Here is a 21,266-nt window from a genome sequence, read left to right on the forward strand (position 1 = left end):
ATCATTGCATGCAGTGAAGATGCTGAAACATTTCCAGGGCTGCTTTTACGGAATCTGCCTTTGTTAAACCTTTTGTTTCCTAAGCTTGCTGTGAGTCCTCTTTATTTATGTACTTCCATTTGCTTACAGCTTTTTGCTATAAGACCCTAAAGCGGATTACAACAAATCTTAATTGTTCCTCCTTTCTGAACAACAATAAAACCAGCACTCATCCATTCTTCTTCCCCACTATAAAAAAAAAAAAAAAAATAACCCCAACTCCACCCCCTCCATCTCTAACACTCAACCCCAAACAAGTAACAAACGATTTGGCCTAAAATAAAATGTCAGTCCTTGATAACACCAAAAAGACTCCCAAACATGAGGAACAATCTTAATACTATAAGATTCTTTTTATATACAAAGAATTTTTGGTTATTATAGGGAATTAGTATCAGAATTAGAAGTGCTCTTTTCAATACGTAATCTAGTGCTTCTGCATGATACTGGTTGAAGCCCATTGCGGGCAAGAGCCTGGAGATTGTATTGAAAAGAGCACTTCTAATTCTGATACTAATTCCCTATATAACAAAAAATTATTTGTATAAAAAAAGAATCTTATAGTATTAAGATTGTTCCTCATGTTTGGGAGTCTTTTTGGTGTTTAAATACGTGAGGGAATTTAAGCCACATTTTGTTTGTTTCATTCATTTTGAAAGAGTCCTTGATAATATCCATTTCCAATCCATTCTCTTTGCTTCCTAATCCATAATCCTACACCCCACAATAAACCAACAGATCCACAAAAAAACATAAAAAAATCATCCCTCCCCAGCCAGCCAAAACAACAAATGTCAAATAAGAGCCACCTTTCTCTCTCTACGATCCGTCCGTGTCCTCAGCATGAAGTAGGGCCTCATAACTGGCTTCTCAAAGGTTGCTCAGATAGCCATGATTTAATTCTCTTGTGAGATGTATTAAGCTGTTGCCTGGAGTCCACTTAGTATCTCGCCTTTAGATATGAATTTGCCTCTCCTTAGCCATTCCTGTGTCAGGTTTCAAGCCATGTGTATTTGCTGAAATACCGTAACTCTTTGAATTTTCCATTGTGTTTGTCCGTTTGCCAATTGTTTTTCCTTGTTTGTTGGTCTGATTCTCTAGAGTCTTTTTCTATTGTCTTTCAAATTCTGTTGCTCCTGTCTTCAGGTGTGCTGATGGATTCTCGTGCATTTCCTCTATTCGTCAAAATTGCTTGTCTAAGTTCCAGGATGGAGACCAGTTGGGGCCATTCATTCTCTTGTGTATTTTTAAGTGCCCCCTTTAAAATTACATTTTCAAAAGCATGCACCTCAAAGTTCCTGAAGTATTTCTGTGTACAGTCTGTGCATGGATAGTTTTGGCAGGATAATGAGCATACTTTCCTTTTGAAAATCGGTGTTAGTTATGCATGTATTTGCCATCTAATTTATACGAGCTGTTGCAAAATTATCCCTTTTCAGTATTTGGGCCAGTTGATGTTGTTAAGTATGCCTGGAGGCCTATGATGGTAACTCTATTTATTTATTTTTTAAATTGTATTCTGTGAATCCAACTAACTTGTTCTTGGCAGAGTACAGTTAAAGCATAGAATATAAATCTACACAAAGCAAAACACGATAACATAGAGCACTCGCTAAATGCGTAATCTATTTCTATAAGACTTACGCTGCCTTCAGCTTTTGAGATGTACAATCTTGGCATATACTGGTTCTTATAGATTACCTGGTGGACATGGAGGAGTTTTCTTATCCTTACATCCAATTTTTCAAGATCTTTATTGGGCTGGTCTAAAATTCCAAAGCAGTATGACTGTGTGGTGCTTGCAAGCTGTTTGATGACTCGTATCTTGTGCCATACTGTAAAAGCACTTTTCAATATTTGTTTCAATCTCCTGAAGTACTCTACTGCTCTTTCTTCTTAGTGATTTGTGATAGATTAATGCACCTTCCTCTACTCCTAGATATGTATATATACCTTCCTGCTCAAGCTCCATTATATTGCGGTCTTCAGTCAGAGAGATGTTTTCATAGGTAATCCTGTTCTTGCTTGAAAAGAGCTCCTTCAGTGCTCCAACCTGAGTGGCCCTAAATCATTAATCTAACATGAACACAGAATCACAGATCCCACTGTGAAATATGCAGCCATTAAGTTGGGCACCAGTCTTCTGGTGCTTTGAAGAGATCTGATGTTAAGGATATACACAATGAATATGCATTACATATGTGCTTGCTTACAGTGGAGACAGTGCAAGTAACTATATCTCATTCATATTTATTGCAGATCTCTGGAAGGCCAGACCTGTTAGTATCACTTGGGGACCAGAGTTTCCTACCCTGCAAATTACACTCTGTGTGAAATAATATTTGAATATTTTTTACCATGAACTACAGGCATATGTTCTTCAGCAGAGCTATAGTAATTGCCTTTGAGGAGTAACCCATGGAATCTTCATTGCGTAATGCTTAACATTTGGCTCTCGGTTCTGCCATTATAAAATGAAGGTGATACATAGTGTAAAAAGGGATGCATTATCTGTTGCAGCTGTGATTAGAGTTTTAGTAATAGCTATAATTTGTCTTTCAGTTTGATAGCTGCCTTGAAGAAATATGAGTTTAAAATAAAGCTGTAAAATTCTTTTTCCTTTTTTTTTTTTTTTTTGTTCAGGATCATTAGAATCAACAGCTGCAAAGTCTGCTTTTTGCTCTCTATCCACATGAATGTCTAGGTGGTGGAGCAGTTGGCTGGTAGTAAACTCGTCCTAAATTGTAATAAGACAGAGATTTTGCAGATTGGGTCATTGAGTGTGACATATCTACACACATTATTCCAGTATTGGAAGTGAAATCTTAAGTGTTAAACTGGATTCTTCACTGAATTTGGAATTGCAAATTACTCTTGTAGTATAAAATGCTTACTTAAAGTTGAGGTTGATAAGGCAGCTACATCCATTTCTTGAAGTAGGAGCATTGAAAAGAGTGGTTTATGCCTTAGACATCTCACAGATTGATTACTGCAATGCTCTGGGTTTGGGTCTATTAGAGAAGATCAGATGGAGAATCCAAATAATAGGCAACACAGCGCAAGAATTGTGATGGGTAAGTTCTAGACATTCTTATCCTTACCCCTACTGCTGAGATTCCTTTGGCTGCCTATTGTGGTTAGAGGCAAATTTTAAAATGTTTGTATTAGCATTTTGTACCCTAAGAGGAAAATGCCCACCTTATTTGAAGAACAGATTGGAACGGAATAATCCAAAAAGAAATTTGTGATCTAGTCCATCAGTTGTGTATGCCTTCAGTAAAGGCATTTCACTAGGTGCGTTTACAGGAAAGAATATTTCCTACCACAGTGCCACAATTATAGAATAATTTACCATTAGAAATCAGGTCAGAAATTAATTTATTGCCATTTAGAAAAAAAATAAACTTAAGACCTGATTGTTCCATGAATTTGCTGAAGAGATTTTGGAAGTAGGGCTCATCAAGTGATGAAGTGTTATCTGATCTCGTTTTATTGAAATAAAGGGTCTAGTGATCTGCACTGTTTCTTTGGAGGAGATTATAGCCTGTGTATTATGAGTATTGTGTTTTGTTTAATTTTAATTATTTTGCACAGATTGTTTGATTATTATTTTATTGGTTGTACACTAGTTTGGGTGAACTTTGATCATGAAGGTGGTTTATAAAAAAGAGTAAATAAATAACCCTAAACGTCTGAGCTGGATAATCCATCAAAGTAGTTAACTAGGATCCATGGCCACAGGGTGCTGCAGACAGTTTGCATAAAATCCCAGAAACATTCAACTGCTTGCAGACCATTTGCAAATACCCTGTTTGATATACTATATCTCGTAGAAACATGCTACACAGATGAAGAAATGACTGAACTAAAGTCATCTGTAAAAACTTCACCATCAAAGCAGTTCATCCCCATGGGGCCTTCTGGTAGACTGCATTTTCAAATCTGGAGCTCTGCTGATTTTTAATATAATAATGATGCATTTGCAATTGTTGCTCCAGTTTATGATTGCATTAGGTAATATATTGATATGGCACAACAACAAAAAATCTAGGTTAAATCCTTGTTTACTCATGTTTTATAAACTTTTGGTATCTTGTTGCTTCAAAACCAGTGATGATAAATGAATATTGAGTAGCTTAATGCCTACAGTAAGTAGGCTGGAAAATAATTATCCATGTTATTTGAGGAGAGTTATCAATGTACTTAGGCCCGATATTCAGAACAAGGCAGAGAGACTAAAATAGCGGACTGTCTTCAGCTAATTTTCAGCTACAACCTAGATTCCTAGGATAAGGCTTAAATCTATCTGGCTAAATAATATAAACCAGCTGTGGTTGTGCCAAGGGTTAGCTGGGTGGCACTGAGAATCAGCATTAGACAGCTAGTTCTCTTCCCTGTTCTATTCCCACCCCAGGGAATGCCCATTTTTTGAGTGGCTAACTCTAGCCATGTGATGAAACTAGGGATTTAGCCAGCTAGCCCTTTACTTAGGCAGCTGTATCTCTTTGTATATCAACCCCAAACAGAAGTAGATAAGACATGGGGGCTACTGTCAAACCAGCCTCTTTGAATTAAGTCTGCGAATACTGTTTACCCACAGACTGTGCATCAAGTTTCAATGTAGAAGAGAAAATATGTGTTATTTATTTTATTTTATTTAAAAATTGTTTATATCCTGTACCTTCCAAAAAGTTCGGGGTGGGTTACAGGCTCACATACACAGTGATAACATTAAAACAATGAAAATTATAAAAACAAGGCAAAATCAAATTAATAGAAAATGAGTCAAAAACAAAGGATACTTGGATGTAGAAAACCTGGCATTATAACATACTGATAGTAAAAGATGGAACTAATCTACAATGGAGGCTAATCTACAATCTCAAATGCTTCTTTGAATAAGAATGTTTCAATGGCCACTTGAACACTTTTGGTTCAGAGATGTTCCTGATTGTGAGAGGGTCTGGCAGTAGACAAGGCATGCTCACAAGTTTGTCAAGCAAATGAACTTGAGGGAAGGGACATCAAGCAAATTTTGAGTGGCCAACCAGAGATTACAAGAACAAGGGTGTCTTTTTAACACAAGGAAGATCAAAGGTGACTTCACATTATTTAGAAGTTGTGGATAGTGACGGCCAGTTTATAGTGTATCTTCCATGGATGGGAAACCACAACAGAGAGTTAACACTGGAGTGATGTGCTCTCGAATTTTAGTGCCTATGAGGAGATGAGCAGCAGCATTCTGGATAATCTGCAGTGACTTCAGAACATAAGCAGGAAGACCAATGTAGTGGGTATTGCAGTAATCCATGCCAGAGAAGATCAATTACTGGAGCACTATGCAAAAGTCTTCAGGATTGAGAAAAAGCTGGAGACACCGTAGCATAGGAAGCTTCAAGAAAGATTTTTTTTATAACTGTCCTAATGTGTGGTCTCATGGAAAGAGTGGCATCGAGAGTGACGTCTAGATTCCATACCTGGTCAGAAATTTTAATTTTAACCCCATCAAAAAAGAGATATGAGGGCATATTGTCAAGTTGATGATGCAAAAGTATTAAGATTTGATTGAGCCTACTTTTGCTTTGAATCTTGTCATGGTAAAGCTGCAAGTACAATAAAAACTAGATGTCCTAGAAGAAGCAGGAACTCAAATAGCTGGATCTGTCTGGCAGGCTACACCAAGGATCTAGAAGGTAGGATGTTCGGACAACAGCTGCACTAGTATTGTTAGCTATTTAGATTATTACAAAGCCTTGTGGTTAGTCATGGGAAGAGAGGGGTGCTGAGTTTGAACTAAGAAGGGCAGCTCGCAAACTAATCTGCCCAAGATATTAATGTACAAAGGAGCAAGACAATAAAAATTATCTTAGAAGCAGCCACTCTTTATGGCTCATAATCGGGATATGTCCTAGGCAGTGTGGACAGGAGTAACGAATCAGACTGGATGGGCCAGCTGGTCTATTTCTGCCGTTATTTACGATGGAAGGTGGGGTGAGCTAGAGGGGCAGAGAAGAGATTAGAGTTACAGAGACAGGGCAGAGAGGGGAGGCCTTTTTACACTGTGTGCGTTCGTTAGAGAAATATGATCGTTTGATTTATACTCCAGTGACTGACCCCCCCCCCCCCCCAGAGCCATGAAACAGGTAAACCTCCATGCAGTCCAAACCCAGAATAACTTTGTGGTACCAAGTGACAGTAAATTTGCACATTGAAAATCTGATTTGGTGTCATCCAGACATGGAGGAAACCTTTATTTTCCCCAGTGGTACTTGATTATTTAAACAACAGTGAGCTGAGTAAATAAGAAAAGCCCTAGCTGAACTGAAAAATGGTAAACAGTGAAAATAGCCATTCCCCATTGGTTAATTTAATCAAATCTTTTTAATTGAATTTAGTCCAGTGGTTCAGCACACTAAGCGTCTCTTCAGTTATCAGTAGGGCTGCCTGAATTTGCATTTAGATAAGCAAACAGTAAAAATCCTGGGCCTTTCTTGAAAGGACCCCATCAGGTCCATCAGAGCAAGAAAATAAAGAGAGATTTTGACCGCACGGTTAGTAGCTTCTAGAAGCATTATAGGTTGGTACAGCTGCTTGAGCTATTTGCAGCAAAAGCTACTAAGATCGACTTACTAGAGGCTTTTGTTGAGGAACACAGCCAGATTGTTTTCAAGTCTGCCCTCGGGGGGGGCAATAGATGGAACCCAAATTCTCTCACTCAGTCTCAATTACAAAGAACTTGAAGGGAAAGCCTGAAGATCATGTGGAGTCTGCAGCACTGCAACAGGAAGAGAGAGCTTTGGTCATACTAGATGGACCTACAATCCTCCTCTGTTGTCATGGTCAGTGTTTCTAGGCTCACAGTGCACTATTTTCTGCATTTGTTTTTGTGCATTCAAATGGCGATCTCATCAGTAGGATGTCATCACCTTAAGATTTATTTTGGATCAGGATAAATTAGAATCAGTGATTTGATTATATTTTCAATCTTTGTATGTCAGAATTATCCCCATCCATGGTTTTTTTTTTGTTTTTTTGTTTTACTATAGAAGTATGAATAAATACCTAATTTCTTTTTAAAAATCAATCAGTCAACTTACTATATTTGGAAAGAGTTTAAGAAATACAAATCAGAGGTGAATAGAAGTAATGCCCGCAGCTGCAACATTCCCTTTAAACGTTTTCCCCCATGAAGCTCTTTCTGGCTGTGTCGGTGTTTAAACACTGGGAGGGAGGGCTTTCAGTGTATGTATACATATATACATATCAAAAGAGGCTCTAAGACACTCCCCACCTTCCACCCCTCCAAGGAGCAATGAATGGGACTGGAGAGAGTGCAGCTATTAACCAGAAGCAGGATAGAAAGCCAGAGGGAGCAGAGGAGTCCTGCACTGGCACAATTGCAATAAATGGTTCTTGACCTCTGGCTTTCCTTGCCTGGTTCTTGACCTCCAAATCCCCTCTGCCTGCTTCCTGCTTCTGGACTTCTTGCCTGGCTCCTGACATCTGCTGCTGACTCAGAAGATTATGTGAGCAGAAAAGCTATTCCTGAGACTGCCGGCCACTTGGTCCGACTCTGACAGCCTGCCTTAATCATACTACTAAATTTTCAATGTTGTCCTCCGAGTGCCCAGGTTGTTGCTCAGACAGCCACTAAAGCAACTCAAACAAGGTGGCGACGTCAAAAGTTGCGTGTATTAGGACAGTAAAAATTCTCCGTTACCCTTTGAACTTCACATTTCCCTAACAAGTAACAAAAAAGGAAACTGCATGATGCTGGCAAGGTTCATAGCTTCTTACAAGAAAGCATTCCCTTGTCCCTTCTCACCACACATACATACATACTCACATGCCATTTTTGTTATTTTACCAGATGGTGCCGTGTCGTAAGGGGCAGGCTGCCTCATTGCATTTAGGGACCTGCAGAACTCTGGGTCTGTAGATACCACAGGGATAAACCAGGACTGATGGCCTACAGTCATCCAGTAAGGCTAACATTTCGAGAGGCCAGCTGTGGGGTGAAGGACAATTTTCAAAAGCTATTTACATGGGCACATGAGCAGTCTGAAAGCAACCGTCCCTCAAGATTTATTTATTTATTTATGTAATGCTTTTTTTTATACCGGTATTAGTGGACACATCATACCGGTTTACATTAGAACTGCAGGTTGAAGATACATCAAACAGGTACTGGGTATGGGATAACAGAATATAGAAAGATGAGAGGCCATATACTGGCATAAGTAAGCAACATAGAATGTAAATAACAGGAGAACAATGTAAGAAAACTTTATACATAATTTCTGGTCAAGTACTGATGCAGCATAGGGTCAACGGTGCAGGTGGGTCTAGTCTAGATGGCTAAAAGTGTATGCATTGTTCCATAATGCACATAGCTGCATCTGGGGGAGGCATTCCTAGGGAGCGAGATTAGAAAATAAGGCAAGTAGATTGTATTTTCAAGTCTATGTGCGTTGTTCTCCATAGAAAATCTATCTACACAAAAGGCAGATATAAAAGTCCAGAGGTTCTTTGCACCTGCAGCAAACTTCAAAGGGAGCGTACATATTCTCTGCTAGAAACGAGGCGTTCGGTCCACAGGTAAAAAGTGCCCTTAGACTTTGTCCCAAAATGGAGAGTTGGAAAATCATTCCCATTGAGTGTCTGAAAGAGCTGAGTGGACTAATTTAGGTGAAAATCCTTCTTAACCATCTCATATTCAGGGTCAGAGATGGTCGACTTGATGTGCAAGAACTGGAAAAAAAAGATTTTCAGATAAAACCTAATCTCCTGTGATATGGCCCTTTCATATTCTTTCTATTAAGTAGTCTTGGAAATTGTCAATAGAGCAGGATAAAAATGTCAAGTTGTGACTACCAAAACTTCATGAAGAACTCTTGGGTGCAAGAGCTGTTTGTTGCAAATCAGTTCTGAATTGGGTTCACTTAAAAATCCAGTCAGGATCGATGTGAGATTTGCTAATTTTCCATTTCTTATAGTCTCTTAAGTACTTATATGTTGATAGTTTCCCTCTACTGAAGCAACAAGCAGAGGTACAGACGTCTTTTGCAGAAATCGTACTTCTTTAGCATCAGGTTTAATGTGTGCTTAATTTTTTAAGCACACAGTAGCAAAGAAGGTGAGATATGTCAGTTTGGCATAAAGCATTGCTGTGTTCTCCATAGGCCATTTAGTATTTATTTATTTTATATCTTCACCGTAAGCTGGTAAAGCTTCCACGAGGCCTGGGTTTCAGATTGAAAGCCCTACCAAGCATCCCGCTTTATATGAATTCGTCACCGCTGCTTCGTGACTTTCCAGATTGCGCCCTCTCCTGCAGAACGCGCCCTCTCCTGTGATTCAGTAAAATGTACAGCATGCAACTTCTGTCTTTTTTTTTCCTCCCCTTTTCATATTGGTAAGTTTGAAGCATAGACCTGTAAAGACTTTTCCAGCACATAGCATTTTTACATGGCGGAGGGCGATTGGTGGCTGAATACTAGGACGTTTTATCAAACTGTCTTCAGTGACACTGGATCTTTGTTCAGTCTGGACAGAGGGATTTTTGTCCAAGTTTGGCTGTTTAAACCAAAGCCTGCATCTGTCTCCTTGATTGATTTAACTCTTCTCCCAAGACTCTGAATCAATAATGCCACCACAAAGTGCAGCTAAGCAAACTGCAGGTTGAAAGGAACTTGCTCCAATGATTTTGGCGATCTTTCTAAAAACCCAACTGAACTCTTACAAGAAAAGTCAGATTAATCCCCTCATTAGTTGTTTAGGATAAGTTGACTATTTTCAAGAGAATTAGTTCTCATAAGTCATGATAACTTCAAAATAATAGTAGTAGCAGCAGCAGCAGTAGTAGTAGTAGTAGTAGTAACTGATACCCATGCAGTTTCACTCCTCACCAGCAAGTCACCAGAACTCTCTGATCCCCTTCCCAAGCCAAACCCCAGAAATCTCTTTCCCAAGACACTTCTACCCCTCTCCCCAGCCCGAGTCCAGAATTCTCTTCCTCCCTCCCAAGCCCATTACCAGCACACGCACTCTCCTCCCATCACATCATGCCAGATATTTGCAACTCCCACTCCCTCTCCCAGTCTGAACCCATCACTTTCTCCCCCCCCCCCCCCCCCACACTTCCATCCGAATCCGATTGACCCAGTCTTGCTATTTTCCCCCTCTGAGCCATCTGTCGTCTCCTCTTTGATTCCGTGGAAATCTTACAAAATATTTATTTATAGAGAGGGTTGTAAATGCATGGAACGGTCTCCCGGTGGAGACAAAAAAACAGTATCTGAATTCAAGAAAGTATGGGGGTAAACACAGGAACTTAGGAGTCACTATTGACCTCTCCCTCTCTATTTGTAACCATATAAGAAATATCACCAACTCCTTGTTCTACAAAGTGCGCTTATTATGCCATCTTAAACCTCTCCTCGAATACTTGGATTTCAGGTCTGTCCTCCAATCCCTACTATTCTCGGGGTTAGATTACTGCAACTCTCTCCTGACAAGCCTACCCCTATAAGCAACCCGTCCACTACAGATCATCCAAAACATGGCAGCAAGACTCTTTATCAGCACTCACATGCAAGAGCACATCTCTCCTATTCTACAATCTCTACACTGGCTCCCTTTCTCCTTCCGAATACAATATAAACTGGAAATGATCATCCACTCCTCGATTCACAACTTAAAACTCCTCATGGCTCTCCTCAACAATAAAAATCCACACCCCCACCAGAAAGCTAAGATCAACTAACCAGATGGTATTAGATGCTCCACCTGCAAAACTCACACACTTAGTGGAAACCAGAAAATGTGCTTTCTTCTCTGCTGGACCACTCCTGTGGAATAAGATGTCTTCAAGAAAGAACAAAAAAGCCCTAAAAACCTTCTTCTTCAAGAGAGCATTCCCGAACCAAGATGACAACAGACTATCTTTAATCTGTCCCCCAACAGGGGATGCTACCTAGCCTTCTACTCCCCTTTCTGATGACCCCTTGTCACATCTGATCTCAATCCCTTGTTGCCTGTCTTCTCCCCCCCCCCCCCCCCCCCCGCGCTTAAGATTTTGCAATACCTTCCCTCCTCTCTGTTGTCTATATACGTTCCACATTGTACCCCGCTCTGAACGTAGGAAGGGCGGGTAATAAATGCCTTTAAATGCTAAATTAATTGGATGGGTGGGCAGGCTGGATGGGCCATATGGTCTTTTTCTGCTGTCATGTTTGTATATAAATAAATATGAATAAGTTTATTTGGTATTTATTTGAAAAAAGGGTAACCTGTTCCAATTTGTATTTTTTTTCCTTTCCAATTTTCTGTACTCTTTTCACCTCTCCCCTATATCAAGCTGTCCCTTCTCTGTCCTGGTGTCTTTGTGACTTGGACTTTTCCTCTTCTTGCTCTCTAACAGCCGTACGTTTTCAGTTTTTAGGGAAAAAAATGTTTACTGCCTGCTACTACAGCAGTTTGAGCTGTAGTAGCAGGCAGTAAACATATACAGTCAGAAACTGCACAGCTCCAAGTGCACTGGGAAATTAGAGGTCATCTATATTTAATAACTAATTATAATGCAGATCCAAATGCTGTTGCTCATCTCGCTAACCAGTAACTAATCAATCAAAAGAGGAGAAACTATAACTTGAAAAGCCAACTCTAATGGTAGGGTTTTACTTTTAGGCTTATTTTTATGCATTTTCTTTTGTTCACTTCTAAATGCTGTGAATGTGGAGGATTATCCTAGTTGAGTAAGGAGAAAGAAGGGTGGGTCTAAAGGTTCTTAGGCCTGTTTACTGGGGTGGAGTAGGGGGACAGGGAGAGAGGCGGGGTTTACATCAAATACTATACTAGTCCAACCATTATTGCTTCAAAGTTGAGCACTACGGTATTCATAGCGTCATCTAGATGTCAACTAAGACTGCCAATTTGAGCCTATTGGCATGCTTGACACATACACTGATAACTGCAAGCTGGTTCAGGATTTTAAAGTGAAAATGAGTTATTTTGCTGACATTTTTTTTTCTGCATTATGCATTATCAGCATTATCTGGCTAATCAATTCATGAACTGGACATTATTATGAAATATGAAGAAATACTGTTTCATTAAAAACTGGACACAAGCTCAAAAAATCGTTAATCTAGTTGTTTGGGAAAAGGAGTCTAAACGCCCTTGATTTTAGGGATGTGTAAATTTGCAGGGTGTCCTTTTCAGATCCAGCTTCGCGCTCTGCTTCTTTGACTTAGAGCTAGGAGAAAAGATTGTTTTTCCCTACATAACTTTGACCCATTATATCCTGAGGTAGAAAGTCGAATTTGGAATTTACACCAATAACCAGCTTCAGAAACTGCAAAACCTGAAATACCTCAGGTTATCGGCATTCAGATTGGATTCTAGACTAGTATTAGACCCACTGGATGCAACTGATTGTTTTTTTGGGGGGGAGGGGGAGGGTGGCTGTGATATTTTCAGCTTATGTATTCTGTTATTTTATTGGGGTGGATTTGAGCAATTTAAAATTTTTTATCGTGTTGCTATTCCCTCGGGCAAGTCCCTAGTGAGGCGATATGTAAATAAGTAAAATTAAATTGTCCCCAGTAGGAGAGACGGAAGGAGGAAACCCTGCAGATCTTTGTCCAACCATTTCAGGCATTGCTCTTGCTAGTGAGTCATGTGGTTTCCTCATTCCAGAAATTTATTTGTCAAGCATCTACATTGTGAGGTGCTGCTAATTTCTTATTCAGGGGGAGCTTCCACCAGCTAAGCTCTACTGGTTAAGGCACTCCGTTTTCCTAAAAGAAGAATTTCCTGGCACTCCTTCCAGTGCACCGCTGAATCCAGTCCAGGCATGCTGCATCAAACCAGGAATCAGGGATGGAGCCTCTGCATAGCATCCCTGCCATAACTTAAACTAACTTGCAGTAATTCATAAGAACATAAGAAATTGCCATGCTGGGTCAGACCAAGGGTCCATCAAGCCCAGCATCCTGTTTCCAACAGTGGCCAATCCAGGCCACAAGAATCTGGCAATTACCCAAAAACTAAGAAGATATCATGCCACTGATGCAATTAATAGCAGTGGCTATTCCCTAAGTAAATCTGATTAATAGCCGTTAATGGACTTCTCCAAGAACTTATCCAAACCTTTTTTGAACCCAGCTACACTAACTGCACTAACCACATCCTCTGGCAGCAAATTCCAGAGCTTTATTGTGCGTTGAGAGAAAAATGCGTCCCCGTGACCTCCAGCAGTGATGCTCAGCCCAGTTCTTGGGGACTACCCAGCCAGTCTGGTTTTCAGGGTATCCATAATAAAAACATGTAAGACTGATTGGCATGCACTGCCTCAGTTGCATGCAAACATATTTGCATGCATATTCATTACGGACATCCTGAAAGCCAGGCTGCCTGGGCAGGCCTGGAGGCCAGATTGAGAACCACTGGTCTTACAGAATTATGAATAATGCATGCATCTGCTGTACTTGTGATGATAGCACATGAAAATTAATAATGTGAACAGAATGCATAATGTTGAAGAGTTATTATCCCTGGTGGAAGCCAGTTCTTTTCTGGGTGGTATAACTTAAAAGCTGTGGGCCATCCAGTCATGACTGAGGGCAAGTTACTGGCAGCTTCGTGTAAAACAGGGGCATTTCAAGCAAGTGGCCACAGATTTCCCAGGAGAAGCTGCAGCATTTCTGCACACTACAGAGTACAAAGTACAGTTAGCTGGAAACCTGCAGTGCGGTTGTTCTGTGATGTTAATCTCCCCAGATCCGTTGCTAATGTGCATCGCTTTGATTGTTGCTTTCTTGCTGATGCTCATTACATGTTAAATGATTCTCTTCATTCCCCCTATGATCTGTAATAACTTAACTCTCTGCAGAGCTTTCCTGTGTCTTTTCTGCTTAGAAGGCAGGAACAATAACAAAACAAAAAAAAAAAAAAAGTTACTGTTTAATGACCCTTTAACCAAATGCCACATCTACTTACTCTCATTAGAAAAGCGGTCCCAGGCAATTTACCAACATTGCAAATATAATACAGGGTTTGGTTACACATTCCGCTGTTTTTCTTTGGCTCGGCCATTACTATTACACTTCTCCACTTGAAGGTTGTCAGTGAGAAGCTGGGAATCCTCCTAGTGACCTGGAACTGGATGCCAAAAACCAGCCTCAGTCAAACCTGGGGGAAGGAGGAGTTTCCAGCTCCCATAAGGTTTGCTGTTAGGAGTGAAGGTCCATGTCCCCCAAGCTGTGAGCATCTCCCTAGGTCAATCAACACGCTACTGAGCCAGAAGGCTTCTTGTTCTCTTATCACTTCCTTTCTGGTTCCTCAGACATAAAATTAACAAAACAAAAAAAAAAAAAAAGTAATTCTTTCAGGATACTTGTAGTTTTCTTTTGGGTACAGTTTCAAAGCTCAGTTTAATTTAGGAGGCAGAAAATCAGAGGAGAAGGGAGGGGAACAGCAAAGAGAGCCAAGGTTGGCCCTGAGGCAATATCTATGGGAAAGAACAGTAAACACACGATTAGTGATCAACGTTGGGATTTCACAGAGCAAGCATAAGCATCTTCGTATGCTACAAGTGAAAGATGTTTATGGATGTCACAGCCGCCTGTCAACACGCATTGGTGGCTGTGGAGGCTGGAATTACTGCTGAAGCACTGTATGGAGTTAAACCCTCTCCAAAGAAGGATTTTTCAAGGTCTTATCTTCGGGATCTTTGTCAGCATTGGACATGCAGTTTCTGAATTCTAATAGCTTTGATGCAGATGACAATTTGGGTCCTGCTGCAGGAAGTAAAAATAAACGATTCCATGCCATAAGCTATGGCCTAATCTGCTTTTTCTAGGGTATTTTTCCCTCCTTTTATCAAAGAATTTCAGAAGGCTCATACGCATATAAATTACATACATCTTATCTACAGATCAAGTGATCCAACTTTAGGAATTCAAAAACTGAGACTTGAGATTTGGGAGTCTAGTGGTTTGGGATTCATAAGATTTTGTCTTTCTTTTTTTTTTTTTTTTTTAAATCTGGCTGTAAACAAGATAACATTCATGGGCTGCCTCAGACTTCTGCTGAATTGCTTAGATCTGGTTAAGCTTTTGCAAAAGTCTCTTGTTCCTTCATAATTATAGCTCAATTCTATGTCCTTAGTGCACTACGGTATTCCAGATAAATACAGCAAGCATTAAACACAGGCTGTCATAAACCCTATGCTGCAACCAGATGCCCTACAAGGTTGTCTCCTGTCTCTCTGCTAGCCCTAAGCTGTAGGCTCTCTGTAATTCTTACAAGGCTCTTCCCTCATCTGGTGTTCAAGCTCTCAGCTTATCCCATGCTCTTGCTCTGATCCACCGTAATGAAGTTTATTATTATCTATAGGTTTAGGAATCAGGATGGTCATGATCAGATGAACCAACAGGAGAGCGAGTACTGCAGGGGAAGACTGCTTTGGATGAAACACTAATACAGGGCCCTTGGGAGGGATTTCTCAGGAGCAGATGAGCCACGCTCAGATGGCGAAAGAGGAGGCCTGCAGTATAGAATGAAGAAAAGGAGGAGAGGAGCTGGAATTAACTTCCCTCATCTGGTTCTAAGGCAGGGAGACAAAGCTAAGGAGTGTACAGTGGAGAAATGCTGGTTTGAAGTACTAAGAAGTGCAATCTTAACTGAAGGTAAGCACTTGGAAAGTGCTTGAATTGTTTGTGGCAGTACAGAGAGTCTATGAGAAATGGTGCTCGCATCTGTGAGGATTATCAGACATTTGGTCTGTCTTTGCTAGCACAAACAAACTGTGGAAAACTATGCTTAAGAGCATAAGAAATTGCCATAATGGGTCAGACCAAGGGTCCATCAAGCTCCAGCATCCTGTTTCCAACAGTGGCCAATCCAGGCTACAAGAATCTGGAAAGTACCCGAACATTAAACAGATCTCAAGATACTATTCCTTATTGATTAATAGCAGTTTATGGACTTCTCCAAGAACTTATCCAAACCTTTTTTTAAACCCGCTACACTAACTGCATTAATTGCATCATCTGGCAACAAATTCCAGAGCTTAATTGTGCATTGAGTGAAAAGAAATTATCTCCGATTAGTTTTAAATGTGCTGCTTGGTAACTTCATGGAGTGGCCCCTAGTCCTTCTATTATCCGAAAGAGTAAATAACCAGTTCACATTTACCCGTTCTAGACTTCTCATGCTTTTGTAGACCTCTATCATATCCCCCCTCAGCCGTCTCTTCTCCAAGCTGAACAGCCCTAACCTCTTTAGTCTTTCCTCATAGGGGAGCTGTTCCATCCCCTTTATCATTTTGGTCGCCCTTCTCTGTACCTTCTCCAGTGCAACTATATCTTTTTTAAGATGCGGTGACCAGAATTGTACACAGTACTCAAAGTGTGTTCTCACCATGGAGTGATATAGAGCGTTATGACATTTTCCATTTTATTCGCCATTCCCTTCCTAATAATTCCTAACATTCTGTTTGCATTTTTGACTGCCGCAGCACACCGAGCCGACGATTTCAATGTGTTATCCACTATGACGCCCAGATCTTTTTTCTGGGTGGTAGCTCCTAATATGGAACATAACATCGTTTAACTACAGCAAGGGATATTTTTTCCTATATGCAACACCTTGCACTTATCCACATTAAATTTCATCTGCCATTTGGATGCCCAATTTTCCAGTCTCACAAGGTCCTCCTGCAATTTATCACAATCTGCTTGTAATTTAACTACTCTGAATAATTTTGTATCATCTGCAAATCTGATCACCTCACTTGTCGTATTCCTTTCCAGATCATTTATATATATATTGAAAAGCACCGTTCCAAGTATAGAACCCTGAGGCACTCCTCCAGGATTTTTAAACCATTTGGAAAATCATACACTAGTCCCTCATCAGTACTTCCTCTCCTGTGATGGACTCATTTGACCCTCTGTGTCATCATCCTTTGACTTAAGATATATTTATTTATTTTATTTATTTCTTTTTATACCGACATTCATGATACAGATCATATCATATCAGTTTTTTAGTAAAATTGTTGTAAGCCAGGAAGGTGGCAAGAGGAATTATAAAGAAAAATACAATGGAGAAAAAGTGGAAATGGACGATTTTTTTTATTTCTTAGGAAATCAGATTTCTGTAGAACTTTTCATCCAGTGTGCTTTACAATTAGAAAATGGAAACCTGTATCCATTGCTATTGCTCTTGATGGCATCTTCCAAACAGGATGGGAATGAAGGAATGATGTGGTTATTATTTGCTGCTATTGAATTTCAGTAGATTACCTAAGGCTCAAGGGAACAGCTTACTTGGCATAGGTTACACACAAAAGGCAGTAGCAGAGCAAGATTTCAGTTCACGAGTCTTAATTATCCCATCTCTAAGTTCATTGGAGCAGCCACTATAACACACAGAAGATTGCTAATGTTCATTGCAAATATAGCCCCCTTCCTCCAGTAGCAACCGTGTGCTATATTTTGATATTATTTGTATGTCACAGCGTTGCCATAATTTAATCCGATAGCATAAATCAGTAAATGCAACGGCTGCTTTTAACTCAAGCTCTAGATACCAGCCTGATGCTTGGTGGGAGGAAAAAGCAAGTCAGGGATTGAAGACCCTTCCCTAACTAGATTAGATGGGGAACATATATTACTTTGCCTTGAAATGCACTTCTTGGACTTTCCTAACACATTTAGCCAAATGCAGCTGGAACTCAAAAGCAAACCCCCCTTCCAATCATTTCCAGGAGTGTTAAAAGAGGGGTTTTCTCATTATAATTAGTTACAAAATTATGAATAGTTGTGCAAAGAAACCGGTCTTCTCCCCCAGCAGAGTACAACGCTGCAAATAATTTGCTGGGCTGACTTCCCTTTTTTCAGTGATGATTGGTGGTATCAAAGCTAAAAAGGAAAAATGCACAGGGACCCACCCATAAGAACTGCTGCAGACTGAGAGGGAAGAAAGCCAAGCAGAAGGGTTAACACATGGCTGATTAATATTGCAGACACACCATCTAATGCCTTGTATGTCTTTACCCTTTTACTCCCTGTTCCACAATGCCCCCCAGTGCCCTCAGAACTGAAAAACCGGCATGGTCTCCGTTCAGAATAGGCAGGGTTCTGTAGCTCTCTGCTGATCTGTTGATAGCAGAGGCTGCCATGGGTTCCATCAGCTGCCTGAGGCTGGGCCATAGACTGGCTGCAGGAGCCCAGACTCTCGGCTGCATGCAGTATCTCTGACTTAAGGCTGGAAACGTATGAAAAAGCCAAGGGGCAAAGAGTTTTTGCGTTCTTTGAGTATGCATTACTTAACAACCCTATGGTGCCTCCAAAGGGGTACAGCAGAACACAGTGAACACAGAAAAAAAGAGAATGCTTTAACCAACTCTCCTATTCCTGGTAGATCCAGATGAGGACGGAAGTTTTCAGAATGTTTACACAGGTAAACTGCAACTTTCACGTGTAAGTGGGCTTGTTTAAAAATTGTCCTCTCTAGAGCAGCTAAAAGTATATGCGGTCTTCAGTGTATTTACCTACAGCCACGAAAAGGGAGGTTTTTCTTAGCAAGTGTTTAAGGAAGGGAGGGGAAACAGCATATGTACGTGAAATTTTCAAAATATGCGTGCTATTTTACCCCTCTCGGCTGCCTGCACAAAAGAGCAAACACCAAGTGTGAGGGCAGCTTTAATGTGCATATTTTAGAAAGGGAAATTAAGTGCATGGTTTCCCTTTGAAAATTTGTGTAAAGCATGCACATTAAAACTACCCGTATGCATTACAGTTACATGGACTGTTTCAGAATTACCCCATTATATGTGGTAGACATTGTGGAGTTGGGTTTTTTTTACTGAGCTTGATAGATACAGAATTGGGGGGGGGGGGGGGAGGGGTTTGATTGCAGGTGGAATAGGGGTGTTTTTTGATTCCTTAATATTTTTGTTTTGTTTGTGTCTGTTAAGTATTGGTTTTGTGTTGACCTCCATGTTTTACATACTTATGTTTTTAACTTGTACACCACTGAGCCAAAGAAGCTATATAGAAATGTTTTAAATAAATAAGATGGGATGAAATCCCATTAACCTTTTCGCCTTGAGACAACAGCTCTATAGTGATACAGAGGTTCCTCTAATAGTCAACCAGTCAGGGTCCTATGAGGGCCATAAACAAGGCTGGCCTCCAAGATATGCAAGTTAGCCTAGTTCTTAATATCTCATGAATATTCATTATGAGTAGCCAAGAAAATTAACTGTGGCCATCAAGGATCAGCATTGCCTACCTCTGGTGAGTAGAAACTTTGTTGTGTTTCCTTGGTTGCAGTAATTCTTTTATCATGAAAAGCTTTTCATTAGATTACGTGCCTCCTTTGATAGAAGACCGTCACTGTAAACTATGGTCCAGCTATGGTCAAACTTGTACTTTATACAGTTACTAGACCCATACACCATACATCATATCAAGGATTAGCTTGACTGTTCTGAATAGAGAAGCATATCTATTTAATTTCTTTTCATGGGAAATGGCTGGAATTATGTACTCAGGCCTGGATTTAGGCATAGGCAGTTGCCAAGGGTGCCAGATTTTGAATGCATCAAATACCTAGATCAACGAGGAGTGCAACTGTGCCAAGGAGGAGCCTGCTCCGGCCGTCCGCTTCCAAAGGGCACTGGTATGGCACTGTGGAGGAGAATGGAGGTAGAGGGACTTCAGCTAGTATCTGATCTCCAGGGTCCCTCCCACACACAGACACTTTCTGATCCTGCCTATGGGCAAAAATCCTAAATCCGGCCCTGTATGCACCACTGCATACTCATTCAGTACTTCTTTTTGTATCCTTGCAATAATGGGCTTATTTACAGGCGGGCCCACCATAAGATTAAGGGCCTGAGCATGGAATGAATTCCTGGTCTTCCAGTTAGCTCTTCAGGATGCTTTTTCTTTATTGTCATGAAACAGAAATATGTCATTCCAAGACTACCTCAACTGAACTAGCATTAACTTTACAGTAGCTGAAATATTTCTGGAAAATGGACAGATTATTCTGAGGGCTTGTGGTAGCAAAGGTCTTTTCCACCAGTCAAAGATCAAGTCCCACTGAAATCAATTAGTCTGCGCATGCATATGGTTAAGAGAATATGTGGACTACGGGAATTTTGAACCTCTCGATGGTAGTATTTTAAATCTTTTTAATGATTAGAATTTTCTTGCATGGCAGAGCTCGGCATTGCCATTTCCCATTTAATTAATAGGGTCCAACTGTAATCCTGAATGCTCACTATGCTAATTAAAAGCTAAGATAAGGCAAGGGGTGTGTATAACTTGTCGTTCATACTCCTCTCTCACAAGAAACACCATAAGATGAGGCTGGATGACATTCACTGGAAAGGAATGCTAGCAACTGTGTCGTTTGCATTCCCTGCATTAGTGTAAGATTGACCACTTGGCTCGAGAGTGGAGTGGAGTGGAATGGGTAATTGCACCTGACAGAACAGTGGCAGGAAAGAAGGAGGCAGAGACAGCAGATCTGGATATAAGTGCAGCCTAGGGGTTTTCAGCGCTAACATCCGTTACACCACGATGTTCATGCAGCCCCTGGCGGTCAGTCCAGGTCCTGTTAACATTGGGACCATGACACAATATGAGCCTATCTTTCAAATGTATTCATGGCGCTGCATTTGCATGGGTAAGTGGATGTGCAGAGATTTATACTAGCATTTTATAAACTGTGTGGCAGCAGCCGAACAGTTTATACGGAGTGGTTCTGCCCTGAAAGCAGGCACATATGCTTCAGTGCGAGTGAATATTTCCAGAGAAAGAAAGTGCTTATTTTTCTCTACCTGTCGTATAAGCACATCAGCATATAATTCTGGCCTGAAAAAAGTATAAAATGTATGCTTAACACCGATTTATACATGAAGGCAGGTATTTTATAAAGGTTGCGCATGTACCGTTTTGAACTCGCACACGTACTTGAAATCAGCAGTTCACCGATACCTGTGCCAGTTCATTCAGGCCATCTTCAGTTCACCTATACCCTCTAGCATGTCACCTTGAGTCCTCACTAGTGCACCCAGGCCTCCCACTCAAAAACTGCAGACCAATTTCACTTGTACGAGTCAATCAGGTGTAAACATTGTATGAATAAATTTGATAATTACTTATTTAAAAACCTGTATAAATAGCTTTCCAGTTAAAATGTGT

General features: G+C 40.5%; 1 protein-coding gene across 1 annotated transcript in view; it reads right to left on the bottom strand.

Annotated features, from left to right (window-relative positions):
- The window catches only part of AJAP1 (adherens junctions associated protein 1), a 120,013-nt gene that overhangs the window by 87,410 nt on the left and 11,337 nt on the right, over window positions 1-21,266 (bottom strand). The gene's annotated exons all lie outside the window — the stretch shown is intronic.

The sequence above is a fragment of the Rhinatrema bivittatum genome, chromosome 15 (assembly GCF_901001135.1).
Source record: "Rhinatrema bivittatum chromosome 15, aRhiBiv1.1, whole genome shotgun sequence".
Classification (NCBI taxonomy): Eukaryota; Metazoa; Chordata; class Amphibia; order Gymnophiona; family Rhinatrematidae; genus Rhinatrema; species Rhinatrema bivittatum.